We start from the raw sequence: 22,041 nt of genomic DNA, 5'->3' as shown, positions 1-22,041 counted from the left end.
GGAAATGCAAATCAAAACCACAATGAGAGGTCACCTTAAACCTCAGAATGGCTAGAAAGAAAAAACAAGTGTTGGCAAGGATGTAGAAAAAAAGGAACCCTTGTGCACTCTTGGTGGGAATGCAAGATGGGGCAGCCACTTTGGAAAACAGTATGGAGTTCCCTCAAAAAATTAAAAATAGAAATACCATAGGATCCAGTAGATCCACTATTGGGCATTTATCCAAAGAAAACAAAACCACTAATTCAAACGGATATATGCATCCCTATGTCTACTGCAACATTATTTACAGTATTCAAGATAGAGAAGCAACCTAAGTGTCCATTAACAAATGAATGGATATGGGTGCCTGGGTGGCTCAGTTGTTAAGCAACTGCTTAGGGCTCGATCAAGCCCCACATCACATCGGGCTATGGGCTCAGAAGGAAGCCTGCTTCTCCCTCTCCCAGCCCCCTGCTTGTGTTCCCTCTCTCGCTATCTATCAAGTAAATAAAATCTTCAACAACAACAAAAAAAACAAATGAATGGATAAAGAAGATGTGGTATATACACACTGGAGTATCACAAAACCATAGTGATGCCATTTGTGACAACATGGATGCACCTAGACGGTGTTGTACTAAGTGAGTAAGTCCAACAAAGACAAATACCCTATGATTCCACTCGTAAGTGAAACCTTTAAAAGATGAACAGAAAGCAGAATCCGACTCATGAATACAGATAACAAAATGATGGTTACCAGAGGGGAGGGGAGTAGGGGCTTCAGCAAAATGGGTGAAAGGGAATAGGAGGTATAGGCTTCCGGTTATGGAAGGAGTAAGTCATGGAACAGAAGGAACACGGGCAACAATACTGTAACAGTGATGTATCGGGAGCGATGCTAGCCAGCTACACCTGCAGTGAGCACAGCACGATGCATCAGCTTGTCAAATCACTGTGCTGTACACCTGAGACTCAAGCAACTGTGTCGACTCTACTCAAAAAAGGTCCACACTTACAGACTGACATTAAAAGAAAAAAAAAAAAAGAGAGAACCCTCAAGAGGAGTGTAGTTAGATCATCTCAGGCATCCTTCCCCGCTGTCCTCACATGAGCGCTCACAGTGCAAACGCAATCAGAGACATCGTTTATCCCACCCTTGCCCCCGAATAAATGATCTTTGAAATTCTTCTCCTGAATATTCCTCTTACTACTTGGTTTACTCGTACTTTACCATTCCAGACTGCTGAGACACCATTTCCACCACCCTTTAGTGCTACCCATATAGCTTCTGAATCCTCTTAATTCATGTATTATTTCATCCTTATCCAGCTCTTCCAACTTTTTTCTGCTATATTTTGCAATATGGAGCTTATTTATGGCTTTAGAGAGCAGAGAAGTTTAACTCTGAGAATCAAGAGGGAATGTTCAATCTGAGTACATCAGCAAACAGGCACAATAGCATCTTTACTGCTGGGACCTCACAGGGAAGGGGGAAAATGTTCCGGAACCAACACACACTCACTGAGTAGCAGCCATGAAATGGACTCTGACTTCAGAGTTAGGAAGGTAAATGGGTGTCTGCTGCCTAAAAATCACCATTAACCAAAGACCTCAAAGCAATGCCTCTAATTTCCATCCCAGGGCTGAGAGGAATCATGGGGCAGCCGTCAGCAATAATGCATCCTGCCTGCTTGGAACTGCATCATTTTTTCAATAGTAATGTTGGATAGAACTCTCCAACCAAACCTGCTGTCAGATGGCCACAGATGGTCTAGGATGATAACTAGCTCCTGTCCTCTATGCCAAGTGATTGTGTTTTAGAGACCAATTTAGATGTGGTTTCACACTGAAATGTCACTTCAGGTCCAGCTGAAAAGTGGGGGTGCAGCTTGAAAGAACAGCTAACCTGAACCTCTATGTGACCACCCAGCAAAGACTTAGAGATTTAGAAAAAGAACGAAGGACAGATGTGATTGGTGTGAAATCCCCTAAAGGATTATGGGGTGGGGAGGGGGATGGTTTATCTCAGTGAGAAGAGCTAAAAGGAGAGAATGTAGGCTCATCTTCACCATCTAAAACTTCCCTCCCCCACCCCCAAACAGGCAGCACAGAAAGCCATTGAGGAGAAAGTATGAAGCATGGGGATCCACGGTGCGTCCTGTTGAAACTGTACACAGGGAATGCACCGCTGGACCTCACTCTGGACATGCTAGTGGAAGTCTCAGCCTGCTGCCTCTTCAACTCACCTGAGCAGCGCTAACACACCATCCCGTGAGCGGTGCTGCTCTGGAAAGGCTAGCTTTCAGGGTCCGAGTTATCGCCCACCGTCCAGTCTTGGGCTTTTCCTTACCAAGAATCCAAGCCTGTTCTACAAATGTTACGTACACAATGCTTTTGAACTGGAAACATTTTAAATTCGGAGTCGCTCAGAAACTGGGACAACGTAACCACAATTATGCAATTACACAATTCCTCAACAAAATTCTCACTTTTAGGCAAATACCTTACACACTCGATAACTGGTAAGTTTTTAGCAAATGCATTGGTGGACGAAAGGTGGGGGGAGGCATCCCTATTTTAACAGGTGCCTATCCCAAGTACACATACAAAATACTCAATCATCCAAATTCTGGACAAAGCCTGAATCACATTTGTTCTCCCCAGGTCCACTTAGGTATTAAAATAGGGATGCACCCCGGGTCTACAGTCCCAACCTTCCCCAGGGTTCCTTATCATTTCCCTGGACCCGAGGCCTTCCTGGAGACCCAGCAAAGCACGGATGAGAGCCTGGGGAAACAGCACAACAGAATGACCAGAGCACCTCCAACAAAAGTGATCCAAGCAGTTACCACCTTCAACAGACAGATCGTACCGAAGGAAAGAAAAGCAACCATCCCAGTTCTGGACACAGGTTTATTCTTTTCAAGATGACTGAGTAATGTGGGACTGGAATATTCAGCCGAAGGCAACCACGTCTTGGTGTGGAAATTGTGTTGGTCTGGCAGGCCGGTTATCAAGGGGTGCAGACCTCCCTCACCATCCAAAGAGAACTTCCTTGGACAAATCACTCAAACTCTCCAGGCCTTGGTTTTCCCAAAGAGCAGGCTGAACCAAAGGCAGTTCCAATACAATGTCTGCATTCATCATTCAATCACCTCCCTGCTTCCCGACAGAGCCACTCTATGGCACAAATCTTTTCATGTTGATCCATAACATATCCATAGAAAGATCCCAGTTGGTGGCTCATCAGAAAGTCCTCCCCTCGGACCCCAGGTTTTCTCCTTTAGGTGAGGGAAAACAAGACCCCCCAAAAATCAGTGCCTCGCCCAAGGACCCACTGCTCTAGAGTCAAAGTATCCTGGGAAATGGATGAAAGGAGAATGTTTTCTGGTGAAAAATAATCAGATGTTTAAAATAGACCACTTCTTGGCCATTCCAGCAGGATCCACCATCTGCTTGTGTTTAACACAGCACCTTCATATTTTGGTTAACGCTTAGCTCTCAAGTCTGCGCTTACTGCTGACAGAAGGATGGAGAACAGCACCGTGTTGTGACAAGAGATCCACCCCTCACAGCTGAGATGTTTCTCACCACACCACCGGCAGCTTTCTCCCTGCCGAGTCCCAATGTCCCATCCCCACATTCAAGGGCTTCGTGAGCTGAGCGCTGTCCAGCCTCATCAGCCACAAGCCCACAGCTGGTGGAGGCACACAGTCCAGAGTCTTCCCTCTCCGCTCATGTCTTGCGTATGCTCATCCCCCCTGCCCTTGCTCCTAAGTGTTGTACAGCCAAAGAGCCCTGTTCATTGAGAAAGCGTACAGCAGCTTTCAAATGACTGCCACAAACCTGCCATCTTCAAATTCCATGGGATAGAAACCACAGGTGCACTACCGTGATTAATAAGTACATACTGGATCGTTCAGAGGATCGGATTTCTCATGTTTTTGTTCTTTGTCCACAGTTCCTGGCTTACAGCTCCCAAAACTCTTGGAATTTCTTAAGTAATAAGAGGATAAACGTGTCTCTTATGTTAGTGAGGTGATCTGTGGACACCACCAAAGGATGGGGGCTTGTTGCCAGGAAGTCCAACCATGTGATTAGGAGGTTAAAACTTTCAGTCCCACCCCTAACATCACAGAGGGGAGAGGTGCTGGAGGTTGAATTAGCCAATGGCCAAGAACTTAGTAATCACAACCATGTACTGAAGCCTCCATAAATATCTCAGAGGACAGCTTTTCAGCATTTGTTGGCAAGCTTCCATGCTTAGAGAACCCTGATGCCACCAAGCCAGGTCCCGAGCTCCACAAGGACAGAAGCTCCTTTGTTTGGGATCCTGCCCCACATTTCATCTGGCTGCTGATTCATATGTTCCGTCATCCCCTTTAATAAACTGATAAATGTACCTGAGTGTGTCCTCAAGGTCTGTGAGCCACTCCAGCAAGTTAATGGAACCTGAGGAGGTGGTCACCGGAACCTCCCATCTGTAGCAGGCAGTCCGAAGCACAGGTAACAGAGACTGGGCTTGCAACTGGCACCTCAAGTCTTGTACGACTAAGCCCTTGACCTGTGGGATTTGTTGCTAACTGAATTCTTGGACACCCTGATGGTGTCTGAGCATTGCTTGGTATTGTGTGGAAAGCTGGAATTGGGTCCAAGAACACGAATAGACAGGTATTCTTATAGACCCACTCCACACGTGAAGGACCCTGAGATCTAGGCAAGTTAAGGGACTTGGCCAACTCAAGCCCCTGAGAAAGCATGGACCCAGAAACAGAGCTTACTCCCAGTCTAGCGCTCCTTCCATCCCTCCAAGCCCCATCCAATATTCAGAGCTTCGCCCAGGGATTGCAGTCACCAACACAGACTCAACCACATTCAGTCAGGTGTCTAAAACATTCCAGATACTGTTGACCCTTCCCTTGAAATGAGAATCTCCTCTTGATTCCTGCTCTGCTGCCTTAGAGCAGGACTTCCTTTATGTGAAATATTACAACTGGCTCCAAATTAATTGGACTTCCGGTCTCCAGTTTCTTCTTACTGCAAATGATTTTTTTGGACTACTTCGCTTTTGAAAGAGCTCTCAACTGGGAGGGCAGGCAGTGGCAGAGCGGGGAGAATGGACACTATAGTCCCCAGGGGACACGTGACAACGTCTTGATACGTCCTTGGCATCACAACTGGGCAGGGATAGCGGGGGTGGGGGGTGCTATGGGCTTCTAGCAGGTAGAGGCCAGGGACGCTGCTGCACGTTGTACCACACACAGGACAGCCCCCACAACAAATTAGCTAGCTCCAAATATCCATAGTGCCAAGGTGAGGAACGTTGTTTCTAGAGTTATCATCCAAAACAACGACAACCAAAAACAGAAAACAAAGCCTCATCCCTCATGAGTTCATTCCCCTGCTTAAAAACATCCATGTCGTTTACAGGATGAAGTTCATACAAGACTTCTCACAATTCGGCCCAAATAACTTTTGTGGCCACTCCCTGGCCCCCTCCACTCCTGTACTCCATCGTCTTTTTTTTTTTTTAATTTTATTTATTTATTTGACAGAGATAGAGACAGCCAGCGAGAGAGGGAACACAAGCAGGGGGAGTGGGAGAGGAAGAAGCAGGCTCATAGCCGAGGAGCCCGATGTGGGGCTCGATCCCGAAACGCCAGGATCACGCCCTGAGCCTAAGGCAGACACTTAACGACTGCGCTACCCAGGTGCCCCACCATCGTCCTCTTTTTCCAAATACCTCATGAGCTTTCCTGTCGCCTGTGCTCATGCTTCTTCCTCTGCCTCAAACATCTTCCTGCCTTCCTCCACCTGCCCAGGTCCAGCTGAAATAGTGCTGCTTTGGTTGAGTTTTCCTATTCCCGCTGACCCGAGTGGCCCCTCCCCATTTTCACCAGAACACCTTTCAATCGCACCACGTTCTCTTGTACAGCTGAATCCCTAGGGTAGGAATGAAATACTGATCTTTACGTCCCATGCATGTAGAACGGGGCCTGCAAAGTATTTCCATATGCGGAGGTTCCCTGGGTGAATGGACGCCGGCAAATGCCGTACTGCAGAGTCTTACTTCTCCCAGCAAGAAACTACAGCCTCTCCCCCACCAGAAACGCTAAATATAGTACCATCGAAATAACCCGTCAGCACAGGGCTGTCACCAGCTTGGGAACATCTGGGCACGAGCACGAGCAGCTTTGTCTTTGAACTCCTGCACGGAGATCTCACGACGCTGCATTTCTCTCTGCGGAGTTAGCATACCCAGAGCTCCTGTGCTTCTGAGGTCTTATCGGTCAGAGCTCCCAGTTCTGTGGCATTTCTGGATCCTGAAAACTCGAAGCTTGGATGGCGTGGCTGTGTTACATGTGGTGTTTTGTGTTTCTCTAAAGCTAAAAGGAAGGAGACCCAGAGCAAGAGCCTTCGTGCAGGTACAGCAGTTATAAGGGAGCATCCAAGACTTTCCAAAGTCCCAAGTTCCTGTCCTGTCAGCCCTGACTTCCAGAACGTGCTGTCATCACAGACCATCCGTCTTCCATCACTAGAAACAGGCAACTTAGAGAAGGCTTAGGCTAACGGCAAACAGAAGGAACTAGAGGTCACTGAGGTCTCCCTGATACCACCAAGGCCATGTTAATTCTGCAGGGACTCCCCTCAAACCTCTCTGTGGCCTCCAGAAAACACGGATCTCAGCCCCATGGGAACTCATGCCACAGTTGGGGCGGGGGGGGGTGCTCCAATTGCCTAGGAAAAACTAGCCAGGATACATTTGTAGCTTACATAACCAGAAACCATTAAAACAACAACAAAAAGGTCAAAGAGTACTTACAGCATTCGCCTGTGACCTGTGAGGACAGCGGAAAGAGACCATAGTCCAGCTGCGGAGCTCCGGTCCAAAGGCTGCCATGCATCTTTGCTCACAGCAAAGCACCCTAATTTATGTAGGGGACAACAGTCAACAGGGAATGGTTTTGTGTTCAGGAGCTCTGGTCTGAGGAAAAGTTGGAAACGGGGGCTGGTGGACTGAATGTTGTTCCCAGCCTTGTCCCCCACTGCTGTGTGACCTGGGACAAACCACATCCTCACTTCCTTCCTCAGCTTTCTCGTGTGCGGGAACTGCCTGTCCTACTGCACCAGGACATCAAAGGACAAGAACTCCGACCAGACTGCAAACCCTTCATCGGGGCCCAGGAGGACACTGCTCGGCTCTGTGGTGGGAAGCAAGCCCTCTAAGACATGTTTGCCCTTGGGAAGCTAACAGCATAGGGAAGCAAAGAATAAAAGTAAAACATTCATCACCAATTCAAAGAAAGAGGCAGGAGGCAGAGTTACCGGAGAGGAGCACAGGATTCAATCTGGTGAGCGATCCAGGCCTTCAGAGATGCTGAAATGGGAGCTCACCGTGGCTCGCAGTCCAGGAGGAACGAACCCCGGCAGACAACCTGGCCTGCATGACCAGACACAGGTGTGAAACAAGGGCGGCTATTCCAGGCAGGAAAGTGTGAGGCCATCCGCTGGGCTGAAGCCAGGGGCATGTGGGTTTGTGTGGTGAGAGGGAAGTTCAAAAGACAGGCCGCAGCCATATGACAGCAGAGGACACGATTCCTAGCGAAGGGGGTCTCACCGACTCCTTTACCCAGGAAAAGCCCAGAAAGCCTGAGTAGCTGGGCGGGGAGCATAGGAGAAAGGGCAAGTACAGCCGCCGAGCACTGCGCAAATGCTAATTGCTACCATTCCTATTCTTGGCACCTACCGCTGAAGCCCGGCGCCATGCAAAGGGTGCCCAGATGGCAGAATGCAAACATTAGAAGACAAGATAGGCCAGTGACTAATTTCTATCAATTTAATCACTTAACAATACTCTGCACCCAGATGGAACTGGCAAGATAAGCAGACGACCTCTGGAGGCTTAGCATGAAATCCACCCAACGTGAGATTAGAATGAAAAATCTTCCTCTACACAAATGTGTGGTCACAAGCCAGCCTTCCAAGACATCTTGGCTTTCTTGACTACACTCCTGGTCTTCTTCCTTTCCCAGCCACCTCCTCACTGTTCAGTTCACTGGCTCTCCTCCATCCACCCGTAAGTGACGGAGGCCCCAGCTTCTCACGTAGCTCTCTCCCGCCACCACATGTAATGCATACACACACCCCAATGGGATCTTGGGGGCGAACTGCCCTACGCAGAACAGTCCTGACCTTTCCACTGAGACCTAGACCCGCATCTCCAACTTCACGTCTTTATTTTAGCACCTAATATGTGTATTAAAAGCTTAATAGGCCTAACAGAACTCCGGAATCCTATCCTACCCCTCACCTGTTTTTTTCCTAAGTCCTTTCTATCTCTGAAACCACCACCTCAAAATCCACTGGGTTGCTCAAGCCGAAAGCATCCAGGTTGTCCTGGCTTCCTTTCCTTCCATCGGATCCACACCCAACCCAGCAGCACGTCCTGCAGCCCAACCTCCAGAAGGTAGTGTGGGCCGGGCACATCCCTACTCACTGTGTCCCTTTCCCTTCTCTGTTCCTATACCCTTACCTGGTCTCTGCTTCTATGCTCAACTTCTACCACTCATTCTCTCAACAGCAAAGTATCGATCATGTCACTCCCCTGCTTAAAAGCTTCCACTACATCAAGAATAAAACCCAAACCCCTCATTAAAGCTGTCAAACCCTGCCTGTGTCCTCCCCCCACCATCCCCACCGCATCCCCCAGCCCACTGCACTCCAGCCACACACACCTCCTCCTTTCTTGGGACCTTTGCATTTGCAACCCTTCTCCATTCCTCCATGGCTCTGTGTGGTCATCCATCCCAGCTTAAATATCCCCTTCCTGAAGAACCTTCCCCAACTAACCTAATAGGCCTTTTTCTATCACTTTCTACCATCCCACTGATCGTATTGTCTTCTTTGTACGTATCTGAAATGATCGTGTTCACCTCTTGCCTGCCTCCAGCTCATAAACAGAAGTTCCAGTAGGTTAGAGACCTGTTTGGTTCACTGTTACATCCCTGGGGCCAAGAACAGTGCCTGGTATGTGATAGGTGGTCAAATATTTGCAGAGGAACCGAAGCTGAAAAGGTGCTTCACCTGTGGAGGGAGGAAGCAGCAACATTACAGCTGTTCTTGCCCCAGTGCTAAGGTGCAGAACAGCCAGACGTCTCTGGATTCTATGGGTCTGGGGACGCTTTACAGGAAAGAGGGAGGGTGGAGAATGACAAGATCTCAGGTGCATGCGCGGACCCTGAGGAACCCAAGTTTTAAGCATCTACTGGATAGTGAAGAGTGGAGATGGGGAGGGAGGCTGATACAGGACTAGTACCATTAACTTCACAGCACGGATTAGTCTACCATTTCCCTTCTTCAGATTTTTCAAAGGGAATTTTTCTGACCACCACCATAGTCATGACACCAGCTATTTTCTATCCATTGTCCTTTAATCCTCTTAACCCTTCCCAGGAAGCACTATGTTCCCCATTTCTATAAATGCAGGGGTCTGCAGCCCACAGAAGGCATGCAGCAATGGCGGGGCAAGCCTAGATCCTGGTATGTTTGAGGTCCCTTCCTTTTCAACCACACTACACTGCATCCCCCCCAAGAAACACCAAGAGCTCTAGGCTTTTGGATTCAGAAAAGTGGCACTAAAAAAGAGATGACCACAGGACAGGGAGACCAAGTGCCCTATAAACAAGCTGTGACACTCAATTTGGATGGAGGAGTGAAAAGCTTTCATAACAAGAGCATGGGGCCAGAAACCCAAGCCAAAGTCTCCCAGCTCTCCACACTCCCTCCTGCCACCAATACCTGTCTCCAACGATAAATTTCTGCAGCAACATGTGGATCTACCAGTATGCACGCCAGGCCAGGGCATGCCACACTGCAGAATCATCAGAAGGACTGGACTTCGGTTCAGCACGTCTGAATGCAAATTGCAATCTGCATCCAGGAATGCCTCAACCTCTGATAACCCTCCACTGACATCTCTTGGATGATGTCATTTGAAAACCAGTCTCAAATGCAGCCACAGCTGGGAGGGCAACAAGGAGGGAGGTTTGGCAGGATGGTTCTCTTTTTCTTTAATTGCAAAAGATGTGCCAAAGAGCAGTCCTTAGCCAGTGGCAGAGCTCATTTACTGCTAAGGAAAAACTGCTAAGATCCTAAGACTCACTGCTATGGTCCTTCCCCGGCCCGTGGGGAGTGAATGGAAATGAGGCCAGTTATGGGCTTATGCACTTAAGGTGGCAGGAATGGGCATCATACTGTATTCCCTTCCAACACCCGGACAGTAAGGGGCTCTAGGTACTGGGAAGGAAGGACCTGCCTCAGGACAATGGAGCCAAAATGAGGAAGGAAGAAGAGAGTAGCAGGAGGAGAAGAAAGGGAAGAGGAGTAAAAGTGGGGAAAAGTACATTAAGTCCAAACTCTCCAAAAGCGTTAACCGTGGGTCAAGATTACAATGAGCTACCTTGGGGATCCCTTTACTTGGGTGTTAACAGCCTTCTACAGTAAGCAAACAAGCACTAAGGAAATGAAGAAAAAAGCAAGGGTAGGCAATGACCCAACCCAGCACACATTCTGGTTCTAATGGCATCCACATGGCCAACTTTGTACATGTCCCAGGGAAAAAGGAAAGCAGTAAGCACACACATGGGCTGTCAAGCCTCCCAAGCTTCTCAGCACTCCAACCTTGTCAGGACACAGCAGACATCCAACCTGTCCTTCCTGCCCCTGCTACAACACAGCCACAAGCTGGTCATACTCCTAGAAGTGAACCAAGGGGGATGTAGTAGGTGGTCCAGACAAAACATTTCCAAAAGTTGGCCATGAAATGGTGCTCACTTGGTGTGGGACCCTTCTCCTGGAAACTGGCCTTGAGCAGGAGTGTCTGGCTAGCTTTACCCACAGTACTTGACAGCCCAACATCTGAGCCATTGTTCCTGCCAACTCCTTCAAGAATAGTCAGATAAGCTGTCAGAAGCTACTCATGTTGGATTCTCAAAGTTCATCCAGAATATCCCAATTAAATAACTTAAGTAGCTTGACAATAATTGTGATAAAAACCAGTCAGGACATTCATGTTTCACTTTGTATTATACCTCAAAATAAAGCAGCCCAAACTGAGAAACTTGCGTTTAAAAAAAAAAAAAAAAAGACAAGATAATACCATAAAATAACATTTTGGTCATTTTTCTTCATTAGAATTTTTTTTTTTAAAAAAACTCCCTTCTTAGGCTTATAAGGATGTCAACTGTCTTTATAGGTGAGGGACTACTCTTTATGTTGAGATTTTATCCTTAATGAAAGGTCTTTTAAAGAAAAAATGGAGATGGTCAATGACAGAAGGATTTTGTTTGTTACGGTTAATTTATCTTGGCCAAGTTAAACAAAACAAAACAAAACCACCCTACACTAGTGACAGAGTCTTGTCATCTGTTCTGGGTTTTTTGTGGTTTTTACTCATTTATGAAATGCGGTCTGGGAACCATTTGTCTATGGTTGTGGTTTATAGAACACATCATAGCTTGAAGCATAAGCAGGGTTCTAGAAACCAGAGGTTTGCTACTTTACCGCACACCTGACTACAACTAGGAAACTATTTTCCAAGAGAAATCAACCTGTAAACTCTGGATCTAGCCACTTAACCTCATGCAACCACGGGGTGCTAACAGGTGATCAAGAAAATTAAGGTAAAGATTTAATGGTCAAACACAACAAGAATGTTGTATGCCCCACTTATTTCAAATACATTCACAATGTTCATCTGCACATTAAAGGTTTTTTGGTTTTGTTCTTTGGTTTTGTTTTGTTTTTTTTTTTAAACACAAAATCTGTTTAATCAAAATTTCTCAATTATACCTCAAGAGATAGACTTCTGGAGAAAGATCCCTGTTCCATGCAATACTCCGGGAACAAAGACACAGAGGGAAGACAAATTCAACACAAGTCAGGTGCCCTCTCTGCCACCTGCTTGCTCTGCAACCCCCTCTCAACCCAAAGTCTCCACATTCCTACCTGTAAATTTCCTCTTAGGACTACTTTGCTGGTCCCTACATGTTACGGTAACACATCCACTGTTCTCCAATCAACACAGTGAACTGGAAATTCCCATGACAACCACGTAACCAGGATTGGACAGGAAAAGACATGCTCACAGTAGCACACAAGGCAGCATGGCCTGGACTTATGGGTAGAGGAACAGTCTGAAAAGCCAAGATGACAACATGGGGGAGCTTGGCCAATAAAGGAGTTTTAGACAAAGCGGGAGCATTCCTTTACCCTAAATCAATCCATCTCTTCATGGTTAAGGGCGGCTATGCCAGAGTTTCCAAGCTCAAGGATCTGGTTCCTATGCCATACAGCAACAGTAACGAACACACTGCAACTAAATGCAACAAAGATAAATCCCAAATAGAAAGCTGAGTAGAAGAATGCAGATATACAAATACATACTCAACTATTCCATTCATATAAACTTCAAGAACAGGCTGGCAAGCAGTGGTGTTGGAAGTGAACACACACTCGCTCTAGGCCAGGGTGTAGTGACGGCAGGGGGCACACAAGGGGAACTTCCGGCGTGCTCCTCAGGTGTCTCTCCATCAGGGGCTGGTCGAAGGGGTGGGATCAGTAGGTCACCTGTCATCAGGCTGTACTCTTAACCGGTGTTGCCATAAACAGTTTCATAAAAGCAGCTAGTGAATTTTGTATCCAGTTTTAAAAGCTCTTCATATTTGTGTGTCTATTTCAGTTTTCCCCCCCAAATATTTAAGATTCACGTTCCAGGAAAATGTGCCACACTTAGCCTATGGCTGCTCTTCCTCCCCAGGATTCTGCCACATACCCCCAGGTATGAGTAGGTGCTAACAGAATACACCTGTGCCCCCCGCCTCGGACCAATCATGCTCTTCCTACCTCCACTTGAAAGTTGGCTCTGCCTGATGAAAACCCTCTTCATTTCCTTCCCTCTCAGCAGAGCCCCTTCTCTAGTCCTGGGATAGAGAAATCTCATTCACTTTTAGATACCTGCCAGTCTCACCTCTGGAGCCCACAAATGGATAACTGCTTAAATGACTGCCACTTCTATACAGACATTTGTCACTCTCCCAGGCCCCAAGGGAGCTGGCACTGAGAGGCATGGGATAGGCCTGAGCCTCTGCACGGGTATAATGAGACTCCGTGTGGCAAAGCACCTGCTATTTCACCCTTGGGAAATGGCCCAGCTGGGGAGTCTCCAAGGGCATGCCTGCCTTCCATTCTGTGTCCCTCTGTGTAGGGGCAGACAATCCTGGAGAGAGGGAACAGGGCCATGTCCCAGCAAGCCCTTGAAGTAGCGAGACACTATAACGGTTTGGTATTAGTGACCAGGTTAACTACCCAGTTAACTGCCTACTATAGACAATGTTTGTGCCCCCTCAACTCATGGTAAGTCCTAACACCCAATATGATGGTATTTGGAGGTGGGGCCTTTGGAAGGCGATTAGGTCAAGAGACTCCATGGATGGGATGAGTGTCCTTATAAAAGACCCCAAGAGAGCTTCCTTGGCCCTTCCATCATAGGACATTACAGCAAGAAGACTGCCAACCAGGAAACAGGCCCTCAACAGACACCAAATCCTGGCCCCTTAATCCTCGACTTACCATTCTCTAGAACTCTTGAGAAATAAATGTTTAAGCCACTCAGTCCAGGATATTGTTACAGCACCCCGAAAGGGCGAAGACATGACCCTTTCTCAGGCTCTGCATCTAGGCATAAGGAGAAAATGTGAAGGAAGAAGCGAACACACGGTCACCTCCAGGGCAACCCCTCCAGGCCTTTACCTTCATCCAAGCAAACCGAACACAGAGCCCGTCTCCTCACTGATACACCCATTTCTCCACCTGTCCATTCAGAGCTCTTGATCCATAGCTTACTCCCAAGTAGACATTTTTATTTAGTGTTTGGGGGAAGGGGGGGAGACCAAGGGTAACTTGCCCCACAACTGCCTCCAAGAGTCGTGGTTTACAAGAGGCCAGCAGACCTTCACAGGCCATTTATAGGCCACCCACATTCAAAGGAAGCCTCTTGAAGTAGGTGTTAGATTAAGATCATGGGAAGAGAAAGAAGCTGGGGGTGGGGGGAGAACCTTCATCAAAAGCCTCGCTGGCGTTGTGCTAAGTAGTAACGTTTGTGGAACATTTCTACATAGAGAGCGCAGCACAAGGTACTAGGATAAGCCACATTCTCACGCTAAGGGGACTGAACAGGAGGGGGAGCAAAGCTCTCCTGCCCAACGTGCTCGAGTGTGTCTGCAGCCAGGGGAGGGTATCTGATGGGTACCTGGTCATTTGAGTCCATCGTCTGCCCCTCCCATTCTGTCCAAGGGCCTGCATTTCAAGTTGAGGGTTTCTTTACAGCACTGAAGTTCATTAAACCTAAAATGACCCGGAGATGGGGGCTAGGAAAATCATTTTCATGAAACTAGGAGGCAAACTGAACTTGGAAGAAAGTGCGCAGTCACCTGAGAATCATGCCTTCCAAGGAAGCATCACCTGTGCTCTCAAGTGGCTTTGCCAGTATTCCCTTCTTCATCCTCCACCTTTCAACAGCCTGACAAGGCCTGCATTGATGTCAGCCTCTCCAGTGGTTCCCTTCCCTCGACTGAGGTCAGCAGCCCTCGGGATAAATTATCCTGACCTGTGGTCACCAGGGGATTGGCTGGCAGTGCTGGGTGAAGACGCCCCATCCCCAGAGCCTAAGGGGCCCATTCTCCCACATAGGGGGATCCTAAACCCTTGGAAAACAAATATCTATTTTTAACTAACTTGCTAACAGCCAACAAAAGCTAACTGATGGCTAAGGAGGCTGCCAGCTTTTCACCTTCTCTACACAGAGGTGATTCATCCACAAGTTACTGTAAAGGTGGTGGGAAAGGGGCAAAAACACCACGGGAGAAAAACGTCCCCATTGTGAAGGTGCACAATCCCTATACTGTGATAAAGAAAGAAAGCACTCTCCAAAACAAAACATTACCATACTCAGAGGCTGGTTTGGGAGTTTGGGGTTTTTTGTTTTTTGGGGGTGGGTTTTTTTTGTTTGTTTTGGGAGGGGTCAGGTACACAAATCAGGTACCCTGGGATATAAAGATTTACATAGGGAAAAAAAAAGTCTTATTTCTGGGCATTTTTTTCAGTGCAATTAACATTTATTACTGTGATTCATGCATGCAGCCTTCTCTATCCTCCCTCTGTTTAAGCTCTGTTGGGGGGGGGGGGGACAAAAAACAAAAAACCCGGATTCCAGAAATTCTCAATTGTCTACCGAGAAGCGACCACGGAAGGAAGAAGCATTTAGGGCCAGCCTAGTGGCCCTTTCTGCCCTATCAACATCTACTTTATAGTCTTCAAATTCTTGGTTAGAGACCTTGAACTTTTACCAGAAGGTGATTCATTTAGTTTAGCAATATTCTTTCCTAAAAATGCAAATACACCTCTAAGAGGAATGTGGTATATTGGTGATTCACACCCTTACAACAAATCTGTTTACTGCCATTTGGAGGAAGAACGGGGGGGGGGGGGACAAAAAACAGTTGAGAGCAGCTGCTCAGAGGAAATGTCTTGTTAACATGGTCAAGGCAACCTCAAGAGTGATGAAGCTCAGGGCCTAAAAAGGAACCAAGTGCTGGAGGAGGTTTGAAGAGGGGGTCAAAGCTGATAGGAAGCAGGCAAAATGCCAGGTAACACCATCACCTCTAAACCACAAACTATACCCTAAACCCTACTGGTTAGATTCCAAGACCCAGGTGTCACTCAGCCTCACAGTGGAAAAATATTCTAGCTCAGGTGTATTACAGACCAAACAGATTGACCAAGAAACAGTCACCTAAAGATTTCTAGCAGAAAATTCCAAATACATGGTCAAAAAATTTTTGTAACCACCTATTAATATTATTAGGGGCTACCTACACTTAAAATGCATTCTTGAAAACTCAAACCAATTCAGATCAAGAGCCTTACTCTTTAGTGTGCTTAATGCTATGGCTGTAAGCTGACAGGTGAAAAATGCTAAGAGCACACAACTTATTCCAGAGCGCCGATCCTTTCTACCTCAAGAGATTGTCCGGCCTAGTCACTGTAGGAGCAGAATCTAAATTTCACCCAGATGCCCTCCCCAACTGCTTTGCCTCCTAAGAGCTCAGACCCTAACTCACTGACACGCATTTCACTCTAGCTATAGAACTCAAAGCTACCTCCCCAACAAATTAAGACTTTCGGACTGGAGGAAGAAGGTTGCAGATAACATGGGAGCATCAGAGCACCGAAGATACCAAGACAAAGCAGAGAATTCAATCCTTGCTTGGGGACATTAACTTCACTTTCAACCATACCCTGGAAAGGCTTTCCTCCGTCTGGCCAACCATTCTGAAAATGTATGAACTCAGTTACAAGGTTGCTCCCCAAGACCACACACCACTGGGGGTGAGGTGGGGGCACCCTTCCTTGCGAGCATCGCCACCCTGACCCACAGGGTCAGCAGCAATGTCTAACCCCTCCACCCTCAGGCACCCTGCTCCAGTCCACTACAAGGGAGATTTGCAATTTAAAGCAGATCACAGAATATGACTTTGTCATTTCCCTGAACAACTGCCACAGAAGTGTCACAGTGAAATGACTCTGGAGCCAGACTGTCTGCCTCTTCGCTGTGTGGCTCGGGCTAGTTACAGAACCTCCCTGGGCCTGGGTTTATCATCAGGTCCCTCTGGTGGGGGTAGATGGGAGGAGACCATGACATAGTATGTAGCGTTTTTAGAACAACGCCTGGCGTCTGTTAGCTAACACCTGTGCCAAGTACCATCCACTTGAGCCCCCATTTCCTCCTTTGTAAAGGGAGAAGGGAAAAAACCACAACTTCTGTTCCCTCTTAGTCTTTTACCCAGGATGAATTATATGTCAATTCCAACAGAGCAGAATATTTGTCCTCTATTAGCCTTCTCTTTCTCGGTTATACTCAGTTTTTTTTGAAACCTCCACTTTAATCATTTTTGTCATTCTCTCTGGACCACTGTTATCTGTCCCTCACGGTGGATTGGTAGATACAAAAACGTGTTCACCGGGAATCCAAACCCACCATCTGAGAATGGGAGAGGACCCTGAAAAGGAACTGCGAACTCCATTTCCAAATCCCTTCTTCGCAATCCCTGGCAGAAAGAGGATTATCCAGTTCGGGCTTACATACCCTCAAGGCTGGGGAACTCATCACTCACAGCAGCACTGGCCTTGCTGGAGACTTCCAGAGTTCTCGCTGCTCCTACCTTCTGGGAACATGTGGCCAGATCCACAGTACCAGAGGATACTGATGCTCGCTATGATGGAACTGACAACAGAACTGAGTGGCTTATAGTCCAGAGGACCTTAAATCCTCACCTGGCTTGAACCTCACAAGCCCTCTACACAGTCAGCAGGGTAAGTATTATTCCACCTCTAGCAAAAGGAAGGGGCAGAGGAAGCAGGGCTTTGCAAGTTTAAGGGACATTGCTCACCTGTCCTGTGCAACTGCAGTCAGGACTAGAACCTGTGTTTTCGAACTCACTCCAGGCAGGGGCTTTCCAGGCGTTTCCACCACCACCTCCCCCCACCCAGTTCAGAGCCTAGACATGCCCACTTTACCTCCTGCACATGAGTAACATCACCAGTCCTCCCAGCCCCTCCTGCTCCTTCTGTCTACAGCATTCATCATGAGTGGTCAGCGGTCGTTTTTCCAACATACCAACAACGCAGCATGTTAGTTTGATTAGAAAACTAAAAGGTGTAACAGGAAAAGCATTGGTACATATTTTTTAGAACTTCATAAAACCCTAATCTCTAACACCTAGAGTCATCGTTAGTTAATAACCAGCCCATCTCCATTCCCAGGCTAAACAAAGACTCTTTTATCCAGTCACTTTTCCAAAGGGCAGCAGCCACACACGTATCACCGCCTTCTTAAAATTACATGTACTGTGAAATTGAGATAACCAAACTGGTTAAAACTTTAAGTTACAGGGTGATGTAATCACCCATAAAAGTGCAAAGATCATTTACCACGGGTAGGCTGTTTATGGCAGAGCTATGGCCCCCAGGCAAGGGCAACCACTCATAGAACAGAAGCCCGCCTTGAAGTTCCTTCCTGAGAAGCTGTATTTCCCGTTTCAGCTTTGAGCCCTGTAACAGTGAACACAGGCACGGCAAAGGGGAGAGGACACAATTATCTTATCCATTCACCTCCCCTAGCCCATACATCGTCATGTCTCCAGAAATGCCTCCGTTCCTTTTCTATGGACACGACGTCCCCTTCACTTGCCCCCAGGCTTTGGGATGCTGCAGTTTGAGCTGACGCTGAAGTGCTTCCCATCACAATGGAGGGGGTAAAGAAGAGGGGAGCCCCATGGGTCAAATCTGCCTAATAGTGCCAGGAGAAAGGCTGTGGCCACCTGCCCTGGCAAGCTGAGGGAAGCAGCCAGGCGTTACCACCCGCACACGGGGCTCTGGTCAGAACTTCAAGGTCTCCTACCATGGAACCTCCCCAGCTGCTCCCAGGAAACTCCTTCCAGGTGGAAGGTTTCTTTCCAAGGTCTTTGTTATTACTGTTTAAAACTTAATAAATCATTTTTTTACTCTCCGCATACAGGGAGAAAGTCTCATCCCCATCCTGATTAACAATGCCACATTAATAAAACATTCTTGAACCCATTAGTTCAAATAAATATTTAAGCACCAGTGTGGCAGGTGCCAGGACAGATGCATGGGTGATTAAGACAGTCCAGGCACCAATCCAGTGGACCAGCATCTCCCAATGCCTGGCCAGGTCTCCTCAGCCCCCGGGGTCACACAGTAGTACCCTTGCCAGAGATGTCTGTTCGACAATCTCGGGAGAAGTCCCCAGTCTTACAGGGAGGCCAACAGAGATTCCCCTTACAGAAACGTAACGCTAGCCTAGCAAGCCAGGCCTTAAGGTATTACCTTGTTGTGTGCCCAGAACAGAGCCCAGTGAACACATGCTGTAGGCAGCCACTACCAGCGTGGCTGGGAAGTTAGCTTACAAAACATTGTAGGTTTGAGTATAACGGGAGGACACGGGAGAGTGGAAAAATGGGTTGGGTGCGAGCAAGGTCATCTGGGGGTTCTAATCTCTGGCACAGAAATGTGACCCATCAAATCCCAACTTAACTTCTCATCGAGCTGCACTATGTTTATTTCTGTGAATCTCTAGCATATCACAGTCTTATCTTTTTAAAAAATTTAAATATAAAATATTGTAGATTCTATGTACAGAGGGGTTAGAGAAGATATCCATATTCCCAATATACAGTTTAAACATTTTATAGCCTATTCCTATTCGTTAGTGGGGGTCTTCTGGTTTTTGTGTTGTTTTGTTTTTGAGAGAGAGAACGCATGAGCAAGGAGAGGGTAGGGATGGGGAGAGGGAGAGAGAGAATCCCAAGCAGGCTCCACACCAGGGCAGAGACCAAAGCAGGGTTCAATCCACGAACCTGAGTTCATGACCTGAGCTGAAAACAAGAGTCAGATGCCGAACCAACTGAGCCACCCGGGTGTCCCCATTAGGTTTTTAAAACAAACGTGAAGTTACAGTTGAGGGTTCTTTCCTCATTCCATCACTCTCCCTCTACCCAGAAGAAGAGGGCCATCACCTTGACAGAGGGGTGATTCCCTCCCATCCGTGTTGGTGTACCAGGACTGCACAAATATATATCCTTGGCTGTATACTTGAGACAAACGGTAGCACACATGATGTAGTCCATATTTTGTCCACGCACCACTGGGATTTACCTCGTTACTCATAAATCTGATGCATCATTTCAGTATTCCACTGTGTCTGTGTGTGCGCCGTTATTTACCCAACTCTCCAACTGGTGGGCTTTGACAAGTGCTCAAACATTACTCGGAAGCTACTATGTAGGCCACACGCTGTGCAGGCACTTTAGACCTAAAAAGAAATGATGTCATTCTTGCCTGTAGGCCAAAAAGAAAGAGCTCCCTTGTGGAAATGCCACTGTTGGGGGAACCTTGCTGACCACACACCAGCAGCCATGGGTATTTACATGTGGAGCTCAAAAAGGAATAAAGGCTTAGGAAATGAGCCTAGAGGTCTTATGCAGACAGGCGGAGGCTGAAGCCTCAAGCACAGACAAGCTGGCCAAGGGAATGTGTGACAAGTCAATCCACAGCAACACGAAAATAGACGTCTTATGCCACTAAATGGAGTGGTTTGTATGCAGCAACAGATAACCAGAACAGGAGGTCACTCTGCAATACAAAATCAGTCCAACTGGGAGTGATAGCCCTCCCCAGCAAATCTTGCAAGAGACCCATGACAACGGCATGTCTAGCGTGTCTGACAGCTGTGAATAGAACTACACATCATTACCCAACACCTTTAAAGCATGTCGCCAGGGACACAGCCCAGGATGTCAGCCTTCTCCCAGCTCCCAGGTGCCTTCCCTAAGCTACAGCCAGGCAGGATTTTGAGGTTTGCCAACAACTGCCTGTTTATACCCCCAGCTGCTCTGGGAAATGACCTTGGATCAAACGTCTTAGAGGTGGTTATAAAGCCGAATGGTAGAATTACATCGTGCTTGTCTGCATGTGTCCATCAGCTCTGCAGACCTCCGCAAAAAACCACCCCATGCACATGTGAGAAGAGCAACCAACAGGCCCAGGGGTTTCCTAGGAAGGGGTGAAGGAGCAGGGAACGAAGCGCAGGGTACCTAGCTGAGGCAGCCAGTGTTGATCTAGGAGAGGCCGTTCTCAGCAGGGAAGGCCTCTTGTGAGGAAAGCACAGGCAATGTTAGGGGCATGAAAACCAAGGGCACGCTTTCCAGCAGGGAGAAGAAGGAACTTCCACATAAACCCACCAAGGAGAAAGCACCAAGGGCCCCAAGAACAGTACAGGGGTGGGGGCCACAAACTCGGAGACAACAGCTACACTACCAGCTGGAGCGGTAAGAGCAGCTTGGAAGACACAGTAACACGGGAGCAAGGCCTAGAAGGACGTGCAAGGACAGGAAATACGTGTCCCAGGAAGGGACTCTCGCGTAAGACACACAGCAGCCGGGGTGGGGGAGAGAGGCCTGCCCGAAGGCCAGCTGTCGGTTCACTGTGCAAGGCACGGTAGGAGTAAGTCAGAACCCTAACGGACGTGGAGGACCCCGAGCGCCGGGCTGAGAACAGAGGCCTTCGTGCGCCACGCGGCTACTCAGTATCCGAACCAGATAAAGGTGAGATCACAGCTGAGCCTCAGGAAGCTTCACTTGGCAAGTGTCTACGGGAAGAGCTATCAGACACACATCAGAAAAATAAGTGACATGCATTCCTTTTGTCACCACCCCAGGCAGCTTAAATAGAGATGGGAACACCGGGGAAACCAGAGCCAAAGGATTTCAGGGGACTTTGACATCTTTCTAACAAAAAATGGCATTCTTCTGTTAAACTCCAGGTGAGTTCATGAGGAATAGAACAGACGGCAACGAAAGTCCTTTTAAAAATCTACATTTTGACACATCGTCTCGCACCACCTATAGTCCTGCCCTCCTTCAAGCTCAAGCCAGTACTTCAGAAATTACCTGGATTATGCATTTGAGCACACGGTCATTTAAAATGTATGCATTCATGGCTGTATAATTTATATCTCCCATCTTCCAAAAATGATTTGTAGCAAAGCAATTTATTTCATACTGTCTTTCCAGTCATTGTTGTGCATAGCTATCTTATCTACCCATCTACATCAAACTTCTTTGGAAGGACTGTGTATTACACAGCTTTGGTTTTTCCCAAATGCTCAGCCCAAGAGACAGCACGTGCTAGTGCCCAACAGACTCTTATACATGGATCTCTATTGCCTTGCTAATAGCATTTGGAGGAAAAAGTGTCTAAAATGTCCATTATTCCTGGCCAGTCAGCTAACAAAAGTAGACTTCCAGAGGCAAGAGAGCTTTCTGTTTAAATATAATTTGTTGAAGTTCATCTGAAGCTCACATTGTAGGAACCCTGCTTTAAGGGGTTGGAAATATGAAAAGCAAACCAACATTTCCTCTG

The sequence above is a fragment of the Ursus maritimus genome, unplaced genomic scaffold (genome assembly GCF_017311325.1).
Source record: "Ursus maritimus isolate PB19 unplaced genomic scaffold, ASM1731132v1 scaffold_18, whole genome shotgun sequence".
NCBI classification, from domain to species: domain Eukaryota; kingdom Metazoa; phylum Chordata; class Mammalia; order Carnivora; family Ursidae; genus Ursus; species Ursus maritimus.
This window is presented reverse-complemented; position numbering follows the sequence as displayed.